Raw genomic sequence first — 10,575 nt, 5'->3', positions numbered from 1 at the left:
TCTCCCCGGAGGGTCTCCCCGGAGGGTCTCCCCGGAGGGTCTCCCCGTCCGGCTGCGGCTCCCGCGCCCCGGCCCTCGGGCGTGCACGTGCGGGGCCCGGGTGGGTCGGGGGCAGCCGGGCCGTAGTCTGCGCACCCATGCCCTGCCCCGTGAGTCACGGCGCTCCTGCCCCGGGACTCGTGCTGGAAGTGACTCGGTCTGCACCTGTGACGCCCCATTAGTTAGAGTTTGCCGAGCGCCGCCCCTTCCCTCCTCGCCCCCGCCTCCCGGCCGCTTCCCCGGGCTTCCCTCGGCGTGCCCGAGCCCCCACGACCCTCCCGCTTCAGTGAGCGGCCCCGGCCTTGGCGCCCTCCCGACCCCGCCGGAGGATGCGGCCCCCGCAGCCGCCCGAGCCGCCCGGGCGGACCGCGAAGGGCGAGTGAGCCCGCGACCCGACCCTTGGCCTTGGCCTTGCTCGGACGCCCGGCGGGCGAGACGGGGGGGGGGCCCTGGGGCTGCTGAGCCCCCCCCTCCCCCGGGCCAGGTAACTCCCTTCCCCCTTCTCCCCTCCCGAGACTTCCCCGGGGCAAAGGGCGGGCGGGCGGCTGCCCCGGGACGGCCCCGGCTCCTCCTTTGTGCGGGCTTCCTGCTCGGCTGGGGGCCAGGACCGCAGCCTGACGGCTGGAGGGACTCGTGGGGACGGGCGAGCCCGGGGCCGGGCTCCGTGCCGGGACTCTGAGACTCGGAGTTTGGCTTTTGTCGGTTCGGACCCCTCGGCCTGGGTCTGTGAACTCGGGGGGGGGGGGGGGGGCCGGGGGATCGTTGGGGAGTCTGGAGACCCCCCGAGGCCCCGGCGAACTCGGGGCATTTCCGGTTACACTTTAAATGGCCAGCCTGGTCCTGGCGTGGGGGCAGCCGAGGGAGTTGGCCGGGACTCCCTCCGGGGAGGGCTCGTCGGTTCTGCTTTTTCTCATGTGAATGGAATGTAGTGCAGCGCGAAGCCCCAGACAGGATGCGGCGGGGCGCAGCGCCCTTCCTCCCGGGGCAGCCCCCCCCCGGGCGTGCACCCCTGGGCTGGCGGGGGTGGCCCCGGAGGCTCCGCCACTGTCCGAACTCACTGAGTTGTGCAGATGCGTGTCCTTGCACTTAGACTATGAAGTATGTACTACGAGCTTGTGTCGAGATGGATACATAATTACTAGTTTTCACGTGACGGCTGTAGAGTCTATTTTGTGAGACTCTTGTTTTAGACTTTTAGTAGTAAAGGAACAGTGTTGTTATTGTTGGTTACCATTCATTAAAACCAAAATGCATTTCATGTCTGTTGTTGATTATTGTTAATGTTGCTTGCACTTTAGTGTCTCAAGAAAATAGGAAACACTAGTCGTGAATTTTTGGAATTTCTAGTTTAAAATGTTGAAATTATTATTTAACGAGAACTCTAGTGTTAGTAAGCACTCTCTAGTTGATTATTTGCAAACAAAATGTATTTCACAGAATTTCGAAACTGCAAGTCATGACTTTCATTTTTTATGACATTTGTAAAAGATAATCTCCTTGTTCGTTTTCTGCATGACTGAAGCATCTGACAAGTAGACTGGCCATTAATAGAACTGACAAATTCTAGGAATCCCAGTTTTACAGTAGTTTCCGATTATTAGGTTCTTTGTAGCTAGAGAAATATTAAAACATAATTTATGTGCAGAGATTTAGCTCTTTTTTTCCTAATCAATCCATAAATGATATTGATTTAAATTTTGTTGATAACTATGATTGTTGCTTTTTGAACGTTATCCAAAGAACTCTCTGACCTAGGTTGAGAGAGAGAGGGAGTTGTGAGAGGTCATGTGTTATTGAAGAACTCGTGTTTTTCAAATTAGAAAAAAGAATAGGTTTCATAGGAAATGCAAACCACCTGTATTCCTTACTGAACTAGAGAGTAGAGCTCTCAGACTTAGGAGAAATAAACTAGGGAAGTTTGCTCCGGTTTCCCCACCCCCACCCTTCAGTTCTATTCATTTAGTTATAAAGTCATTTGTGAAAATTTATTTTCACATTTGACCAATAATATGCTTTTTAAGGACAAATACAACTTTAAGTTTAAAGATTAAAAATTTCTCAGCAGAGTATGCCCATATTTTTTACCACAAATTAAACAACTTGACCTAAAAACTGCCAGTGTATGTATGTATGGAAAGTCAAGAAAGTCTTTCCTAAGGGACTCAACAATTTCTGTAATGCCACCTGCCTTCCTGTTTGATAAAGCCGGCCACGTGTAAAGTGAAGGTGCTGCTGCCCCCACCTCACTTAGAGTATAAAAGGAGATTTCTTTTCGGCGGGCAGGACTTGAACACCTCGAACTGCACACAGTAGGTCTTTGTTCCTTCTTTACTGGAACAATCTACTGATAGGTTAGTGAAGTCTGGACTCCTTCTTTAGGAAATGTATCCACCCAAATAAGCCTTGGTGAATGACCTTGCAAGCAAACATGACTGGTTCTGGAGATCTCTTTTTTTGGAGTTATCAAAGAATTAACAATATGGCAAGATATTTTCTGAGTAATTATTTGTATTTCATAGAAGAGATCTTTTAATCTTTGTTGGGCAGTATAAGCTTGCTAAACTTGCATTTTCTTTGTATTAAAGCTTTTTGGAGGGTATGACAGAGATCAAATGGAACATCACCCCAGTGTTTGGTGTACTTTTAAGGGTTAGATAAATTCCAGCTATTATTATTCTAGGAGTGACTGAAAGTTTCAAAAAGGATATTTAATTGTTAGAAATTAACTCCTTAAGTGCTAGTCAGAATTAAAAGTGTAGCCTATCATTTTGAAACCAGTTCTCCCCGATATCATTTATTGATTATGTGTTTAGGTCCAAGGTACTTCTTTTCCCCAGATTTTTTTTTGTCAAAAATCAAGGGAAAAAACTGCTAGAGAATCTGGGAAAGCACAAATGGCATTGTACCTGGAGGGATGGCTCATTTGGGACCTAGATGATAGAAGTGTTTCAGTGCATGATTTGTTCCCAGAATAAGTGTCCTGTAACACAAAAGATTTCTCATGATGACTTAAATTGATTAGAAATTGTGTTTGTATCTCCTTTCCAATTCTGTTTTCTCAACTTCGGTTTTACGGTAAAGGTACTACCAAAAATCTGTGAGCAAGTGGAATGCCATTTCCAGTTTCATGACTGGAACAATTTCAGAGGGTTTTAATGGGAAAAAAGATGGGAATTGGCAGCTTCATCACTCTGAACTGAGCTGGATACTTCCCACCTACTTTTTTATATCCTTATATTGATGCCCAAACAAAAGGAATTCAAGTCTGCCAAAAACTTTTACTCACAGATGCTTGCTCACCTCAGGAAACAAATAGCCCTGCTTGGAAAAAATAAATTACTTGAGTTTTTACTTTTTGTAAGGGATAGCAGAGAAAAGGAAATATAATGCAACTGGATGTTGAAGGTTCTCTTTTGCCTTCCTTCCCTTATTCTCCCTTTCCTCTCCACCTCCCCCTTCTTTATGGATGCATCTGGAATTCACTTTGTGCCTGGGTGGGGGTGGGGAGTTAAAAGCTTTCTGTATCCTGTTCCTTGGAGAGCCTTTGGGTGATTATTGGTGTAAATAAGCCAGAAATGTTTGTAAAACATTGGTGAAAGTTGTATTCTCTAAAATAATACGCTGGTGCTCTGTAGGCCACAGTGATAATGAAGTTATATATATTATACTGCTTACCATTTTAAATATAAAATTGAGGTAATCTGTTTTGTTAACATGTATTATTTCATTTCTCCCCACCAGACATTCAAATCTCTATTTGGAAAAAGCTCTACTGCTACTGTAGAATTCTTTGTGGATAAAGAAGTACATTTGGTAACTGAAGATAACGCCTTTCAGCCGTTATCAGGTAAGAATCAGGGTGACTTTTTAAAAAATGATATGCCTGAGCATCTCAGCACCTGAGAAAGGTGACTCTTTGTGGGTTAAATTTATGATCAGTCAGTTCTTAGAAAGTGACAGATTGGTTATTATGTATGTTGTGATTTTGGCTTACCTTGGATTCTGAAGAATTTGGAGTGGTTTAATAAATGTCACACATCAAATAGTACCAATTAAGTGAAATCATTTCATATACATGCTGTGAGTTTTTAAACAGAAGCTTTTATTTAAAAATTATCTTTGAATAGCATAAAGAAATAATTGCTTTTGCCTTTGATTTCAAGTTTGCATTTAAGAAGCATTTCCCAAATTGTTTGTAGCTTCCTGATCTGTAAAATTTAAATAGAAAAGTATTTTGTAAGCTTTAGTATTTGTTTAAGGCACCTGGAAATAACCCATGTACAAAACTAAGTAATGGATTGGGGTTTGGTTTTTTTTTAGTTCTCAGGAAGATACAGAAAATCTACATTTTTGTATTATGGTTTTAAAAAACAGTCCTGAATAAACACTAACTATCTTAATATACTTGTCAGTCCCTCTGCAAGTGTATTTTCCTTTCTATTATCAGAGGACACTGATTTCCTTCACTTAAAAAACTTCAAAATGAAAATAATACATAGTATTTTCATTGTAAGTAAATATAGGAAGAGGAATTATTTTATTGAAAATGCATTTTTTTTTATAAAAAAAATACTGGGGTGCCAGCATTCCTACTTACCACATAACTGTTTTCAAAATGTGACCCTAGGACTGTTTGTGATTAAATGCATGGTAACTGAACAGTGCTTTTGTTTTTTATAAAGCCTTCTGCTGTTTGTTGTTACTTCATTCTCTCCAAATAAATGAACGGTCCCTTCAGTACATGGGTTATTTCCTATTTTGAAATCTCACTAAGTTGTATTTTTTTCCTACTACCTCATCTTGGTGATTTCCATAAAAAGGCGAATTTTCTTTTGCTCTTTGGATGCTATTGAAATATAACTATAAATCCATACAAAAGCCAGGGACAATGCTTAATTTGGAGGGCAGGGACCTTTCAGCTATCGCTATTTTAACTTAAACGGTTCTTGGTAAATGTTTCTTTTCCAATAGAGAAATAGTTACTTTAGGTTGGAGCTTTGAAGAGTTCTCATCTTGAGGTTGATTTGGGGAAGTGAAGTAAGTAAAGAAAATGATCTGAAAGTAAGCTCTGGCCAGGTGGCCTGGTGGCCCTGCCTTTCATTTATTTAATTCTTTATTCATTCATTCGTTTAGTTAGTTATTTATTGCTTGTGATACTGATTAAAAGAAAGCACTAGTATCTCTCCTTTTTTTTTTTTTCTATTTTAAAAGTTAGATTTGCCTTCTGCTCTTGATGAGTTATTTTTATTTTTTGGTCTCTTTTTTTTTCCCTCTCAAAAGCACAAGAGCCAAAGTCTCTTTTATGTGATGTGATGTTGGCAGTCTGAGTATTTGTCTGTTTTATTAATCATTTCAACTACCCTGCCAATGTATATACATCAGGGTCAGCCTCTGAACTTCCAGGGGAGGAGGACTGACTCACTTAATCCTTTAACCATTCTTTATTTCTATTGGGATAGGAACTGACATTCCCTGAATGAGCTAGGCAGCTAGTACCTAAATTCGGTGGTATTCTGTTCACGTGTTACAATTTGGGAAATTTTAGAGATAATAGAAACCCTTTGTACTCAGCTTCCATCTATGATTAACAGCATTTCTGTTTTTATGTTCAGAACCAGATGAAAACTTGGGAATCTATTCTACTAATTATAGCAGACATTTGTATATCACTTAGTGTTTAACCAGTACCATTTTATCCATTATTAAACAATCCTTTGGTGTAGGTTGGTAACTATATTTTGGAGGTGAATAAAAGTATTAATAAATAGCCCCTTAAAAATGCCTTCTGAGGCTCTCTAATCATAGCAATACTTAGACATTTTATACTAAATTTTTATATTTAAAGTATATAGAGAAACATATCCCAAAATGTAAGGGCTTTAAAAAAAATTTCAAACATTAAATATTAGTAAATAGACCACAGATTTCTATTCAGTCAACCAATAGTTAAGGTTGAGATACTTTTTCTTCACTCCATCCAAATAAGATGTACGTTTCTGCTATGTAAAAGAACAATTTATAGGATGCAAGTGGTGTGTAGCTTTATCCCCAGAATATTGTTCTCTTACCACTTGTCCAAACATTACGTTAAATAAATTCTTTGGCATCTTAAACTTGCAGCTGTTACTGCATGGATTTTGGTAAATAGTGTCTTAATATTTCAACCTCAGGGCAGTTTATGTGGTTAAAAGAAAGTTTCGGCTGACCTAAGAAAGTAATGATTAAGTAAAAGGTCCCTATTATTGCTTGGGGTTTTTTTTTACATTGAATTTTAAAGTGCTCTGTTAAATTTAATATTCAGAGGAATCAGTGATCTCATTGATTTGGGAGTTTCTTCCAGAGATACAGATGGCAACCCATCCATGCTTTCCATTTCCTTTTCATGTATAACTTTTATCCACACTTTCCTAAAAGCTGGGTGCCCAATGTGCAGGAGCCTTTTCAGTTTCTCCTGGTATTATCAAGATACCACAAGAGGACTGAGACTGTTTGCCTGGCACTGCTCCTTCCTTGCCACAGGATGGCCCCATCTTTTCTTCCCAGCCTGCAGCTCCTTTCTGATCCATGATTTGGTTTGTGTGCAGTCTGGTCACACACAAGCACATATCTCACCATCGCTCTGTATATGATACTCATTTTAACTTCTTAAAAAGCAGCCATCTTCATAGTGAAATAAGGGTAGATAGAATGTGATTTTGAGTCTTGAGTGCCAGTTTGCAGATCTATAGATTGGTCAGGGTGCTTACTTAGGTGGGATGGTGGAGGGAGTGCTGGATTTAGAGTCAGGAAGACACACCTGAGACATGTATTAGCGCTCTGACCTTGGGCAAGTCATTTAAACTTCTCAATCTCAGTTCCCTCTTCTTTAAAATGGTGATAATAGCACCTAACCAAATGAGATAATGAATGCAAAGCACTTTGCAAACCTTCAAGTGTTACATACAGCTAGTTCTGGTCTAGTATGGGGAAAGGTCCAAAAAGTGCTATTATTTTGAAACGACCTTATATTATTCCTGTTTGTAACTGGGTTCTATCTGGTGATTATGTTTCAAAAAGTGGCAAATATTACTAGTGATTTTCTTTGAACCTGATCTTGTTTTATTGTCTGGTAAGAAGGAATGACTCTCTTGGTATTTGTACAGGTCGCCTTAAGGTCACTAGTTTGAATCTTGCCCAGATTAGTTCTTAGAGACTTCCCCATGTGATAGATGTATCTGGTTGAGTTAAAATAATTGATTCATTCAATTTTTAGGTAAGGAGAGGGATCATCAGAGTGGGTGTAATTGTCAGTGTTTTGTGGAGAAGGAAAAGAACTGAGTGAAAATAAAATTAAACCACCCTTTTTGACACCCCATGGTACTGAGGCATATTAATTACGTCACTTTGAAATAACTTGCCATAATCTGTCTCTGTGTGCATATGAATTCCTACTTCCCCCTTTTAGTTTTCCAGATTCTGGCTGGCTGCCTCTTTGAAGTAGGAGGGAGCTCCTGTGTTTTTAAACTGGCCAGGGAGGAAGAAGAAAAAAAAAACATATCACAGCTGCTTTTTACAAGATCTATTACATGTTTTTAAAAAATAATCATTTAACTTTGAACCTCTTGGTTGTGTTTCTCCTGCTTTAATTAAATGTCATTGAAGTGTTTATATTTAAGGAATATGCTTTATGGGAACACAGAGGTTGAAAATGTTGCTAGCCACTGAGGCCTAATAAGTTTTCCAGTTCATTTTATGAAAAGTGATAGCAATAGAATAGAAAGGTGCTTAGAGAGCTGTTCTTAAAAATCCCGTGGAGCCCTTCTGCTAGGGTTTTCTGACTGGTTGCCAAATGTATACCTGAAGCTTATAGGTTGATTGTTAAGTTGAGGAAATGGAAGACATTACTTGTTAACCTGAAAGTTGAGGGCAATTCATCTGTTAAACTGGGTTGGTTAGGGATCTTCTAGTGATCCCAGTTTAGAAGGTGTTAGACAAAGATCATTCACAGAATTAATTGTTTGTTGCAAAGTCAACATATTAATGATATGTTTTACTTGGTTTTTCTGACATTCACTGTGATAATTTCTGTTGTTTTATTCTCAAGTCCCAGTTCTTCCATGGGTTGTATTTCCTAGGGTTGGAATCCCTGCCTCTTGGAACTGTATGAATGTTTCTGCTTTAGGCTAGTGAATCATAATGAGCTGATGCAGATTTAGAACCAAGAGTATATACATTTCTATGGTTCCTGCCATTGAAGAGAATAGACTTTGGGTTGATACAAAAGAAAGGGAGAGGGTCCATTTCCTCTTAGTAGAACTGGTCTTGGCAATTCTGTTTTTATGCACCTGGAGTAAGATTTCTAGAAAGTTTTAGCAAAAAAAAAAAAAAGTCTGGTTCAGGTGGTTATACCTAGAATGAGTCAGATCTTTACCCATATCCAGCTTCCAAAGTCAGGGTCTTAACGTGATTTGGTCATCTTTCAAGTTTGAGGCATTGAAACCTTTGGAATTGCCAACGTAAATAACATAAATTGTTGTTTTTGACTCTTTGTGACTCCATTTAGAATTTTCTTGGCAATGATGCTGGAGGGGTTTGCCATTTCTTTCTGCTCATTTTACAGATGAGGAAACAGGCAAACAGGGTGAAGTGACTTGCCCAGGGTCACCCAGCTAGTAAGTGTCTGAGGCCAGATTTGAACTCAGGAAGATGGGTCTTCCTGCCGGCAGGCGTGGTACTCCATCCACAACAGTAAATTGCTCTTTTTATATGTGCTTAATATGTGCTGGGCATTCATTTGACCTGCACAACAACCCTACAAGGTAGGCAGTCTTATTATTTCCATTTTACAGATGAGAAAACTGAGGCAGAGAAGTTAAGTGACTTGCCCAGGGTCACAAAGCTATTAAATGTCTGAGGTCGAATCTGAACTCAAGTCTTCCCAACTCCAGTTCCCACACATTCTTATCCACTCTGTCGCCTAACTGCCTCTAAATTAGTTTGACTAGTTTTCAACACAGTCTGTTGATGTGCCCAGCTAGGCTACAGAGGCCAAAAGAAGTGATAAGCAGATCAGTTACAGAGAAATTGAGGAGAAAGAGAGTACTGACAATTTCAGGTTGAGGTCATCAAAGGCTTCCCTTAGGAGGGAGTACCCAAGCTCTGAAGGAAACGACAACTTCGAAGAGGTTGAGGTAAGGAAAAGGAGTTCATTCCGTGCCTGATGCAGAGGGCAGGGTGTTTGGGGGCTTGTGTCAGCAGAGTTAGCCAGCTTGTCTGTGCAGTTGACTGCAGGGGAGGGAGATGGAATCAGTCTGGAAAGAAAAATCCTAGCCTGACTGTACATATCTTTAAATAGGAAACTGAAGAATTTGCATTTTGTCCTAGAGGCATTGGGGAACCATTGAATAGTCAGATTATTTTTGGCAACTAACCAGGAAGATGGATTGAGCTGGAGAAAGACTGTTAGCAGGGATCCACTGGCCTCATAGAGCAGTGTAGGAGAGATGAAAGTCCGAATTAGGGAGGACTGCCATGGCCTGTGAGTAGAGAGGATAAGGTTTTAGGGGACTCTGGATAGATCTGGAGATCTAGATAGAGCCCCAATGGGGAGGCCATTTAGTCCTATATTATAATTGGACAGATGAGGTAGCTTGAGCCTGGAGGGTTCCAAATAATGAGTACAGCTGTAATGAGGGCTTCTGGGCTTGGAGCAGAGTCCTCCTGACTGCAGGCACTGTGATGTCCCCGGCTGCCCTCTGCATGTGTGTCACAGAACCGTGGGTGTAGAGCTAGAAGGCTCTTTGGAGGCCTCAGCTAGTCCTGATGAGCACAGTGCCTGCCCACCTCCAGTCATCAGGTCAGTTCCCTGTCCACTCTGCCATGGAGGCGAGCAAAGTATTGACTGTCTTTTACACGTCCGAGCTTTTTGTGTCTCAGGTGTCTGAGACCAGGTAGGAGAGAGGGCTTGGGGAGGGGCCTCCTGGGAGTTCCCTCTACCAATGAAATCACAGGAATAGTCCCTGTCCTTCCATATACACACATATCTGTGTGTGGGGACAGATATACACATTGCTCAGCAGGTATCTTATTTGATGCCTGCCGTGTAACCGGCACTGTGCCTCAGAGATGACAAATACACATGTGAGAGCATGTGAGGTTACTTATACAGGGCATAGAAAGAGCTGAAATCCCAGGACCCAGCACTGAGGAATCTCATAGTGCACAGCTTTAATTTAGGTCAGGGTGGAAGGGTAGGGGTCAGCCAGGTAACTAGGGAGAGAAAGAGTAATGATGGTGGGAATGTGACTCTTAGAGTCACATGCTTGTTGAATTCAACCTAAAGCAGTGAACTGAAATAGAATTTATTCAGGTTTTAGCCAAGCATTTAACAAAAAGTGTCTCATGCTGTTTTTGCGGGAAAGATGAGAGATAACGGCTAGACAGCAATCCTTAGAACTAGTTTAATGAGTAGTAATAATAGATCATAAGATCAGACTAAAAGTTTAAAGAGACTTCTTGGTTAATGCCCTCATAACTCTAGAAACTCAGGTTCAGACA

At 41.5% G+C, this 10,575-nt stretch overlaps 1 protein-coding gene across 14 annotated transcripts in view; it reads left to right on the top strand.

Moving 5' to 3' along the window:
• The window catches only part of JMJD1C (jumonji domain containing 1C), a 251,161-nt gene that overhangs the window by 151,826 nt on the left and 88,760 nt on the right, over positions 1-10,575 (top strand). For 13 of the 14 annotated variants that reach the window (XM_069101875.1, XM_069101870.1, XM_069101871.1 and 10 more), the window contains one exon: positions 3,781-3,886. The gene's annotated coding sequence lies outside the window, so the exon portion shown is untranslated. Of the gene's footprint in view, positions 1-382; positions 524-3,780; positions 3,887-10,575 lie in introns of those variants that run through there. The other variant, XM_069101877.1, reaches the window with a different exon arrangement.

The sequence above is a fragment of the Petaurus breviceps genome, unplaced genomic scaffold, assembly GCF_028583685.1.
Source record: "Petaurus breviceps papuanus isolate PSGF00001 unplaced genomic scaffold, PetGlider_PUasm1.0 490, whole genome shotgun sequence".
Classification (NCBI taxonomy): domain Eukaryota; kingdom Metazoa; phylum Chordata; class Mammalia; order Diprotodontia; family Petauridae; genus Petaurus; species Petaurus breviceps.
Note: the sequence above shows the minus strand (reverse complement) of the source record. Positions and strands in the feature narration are given on the sequence as shown.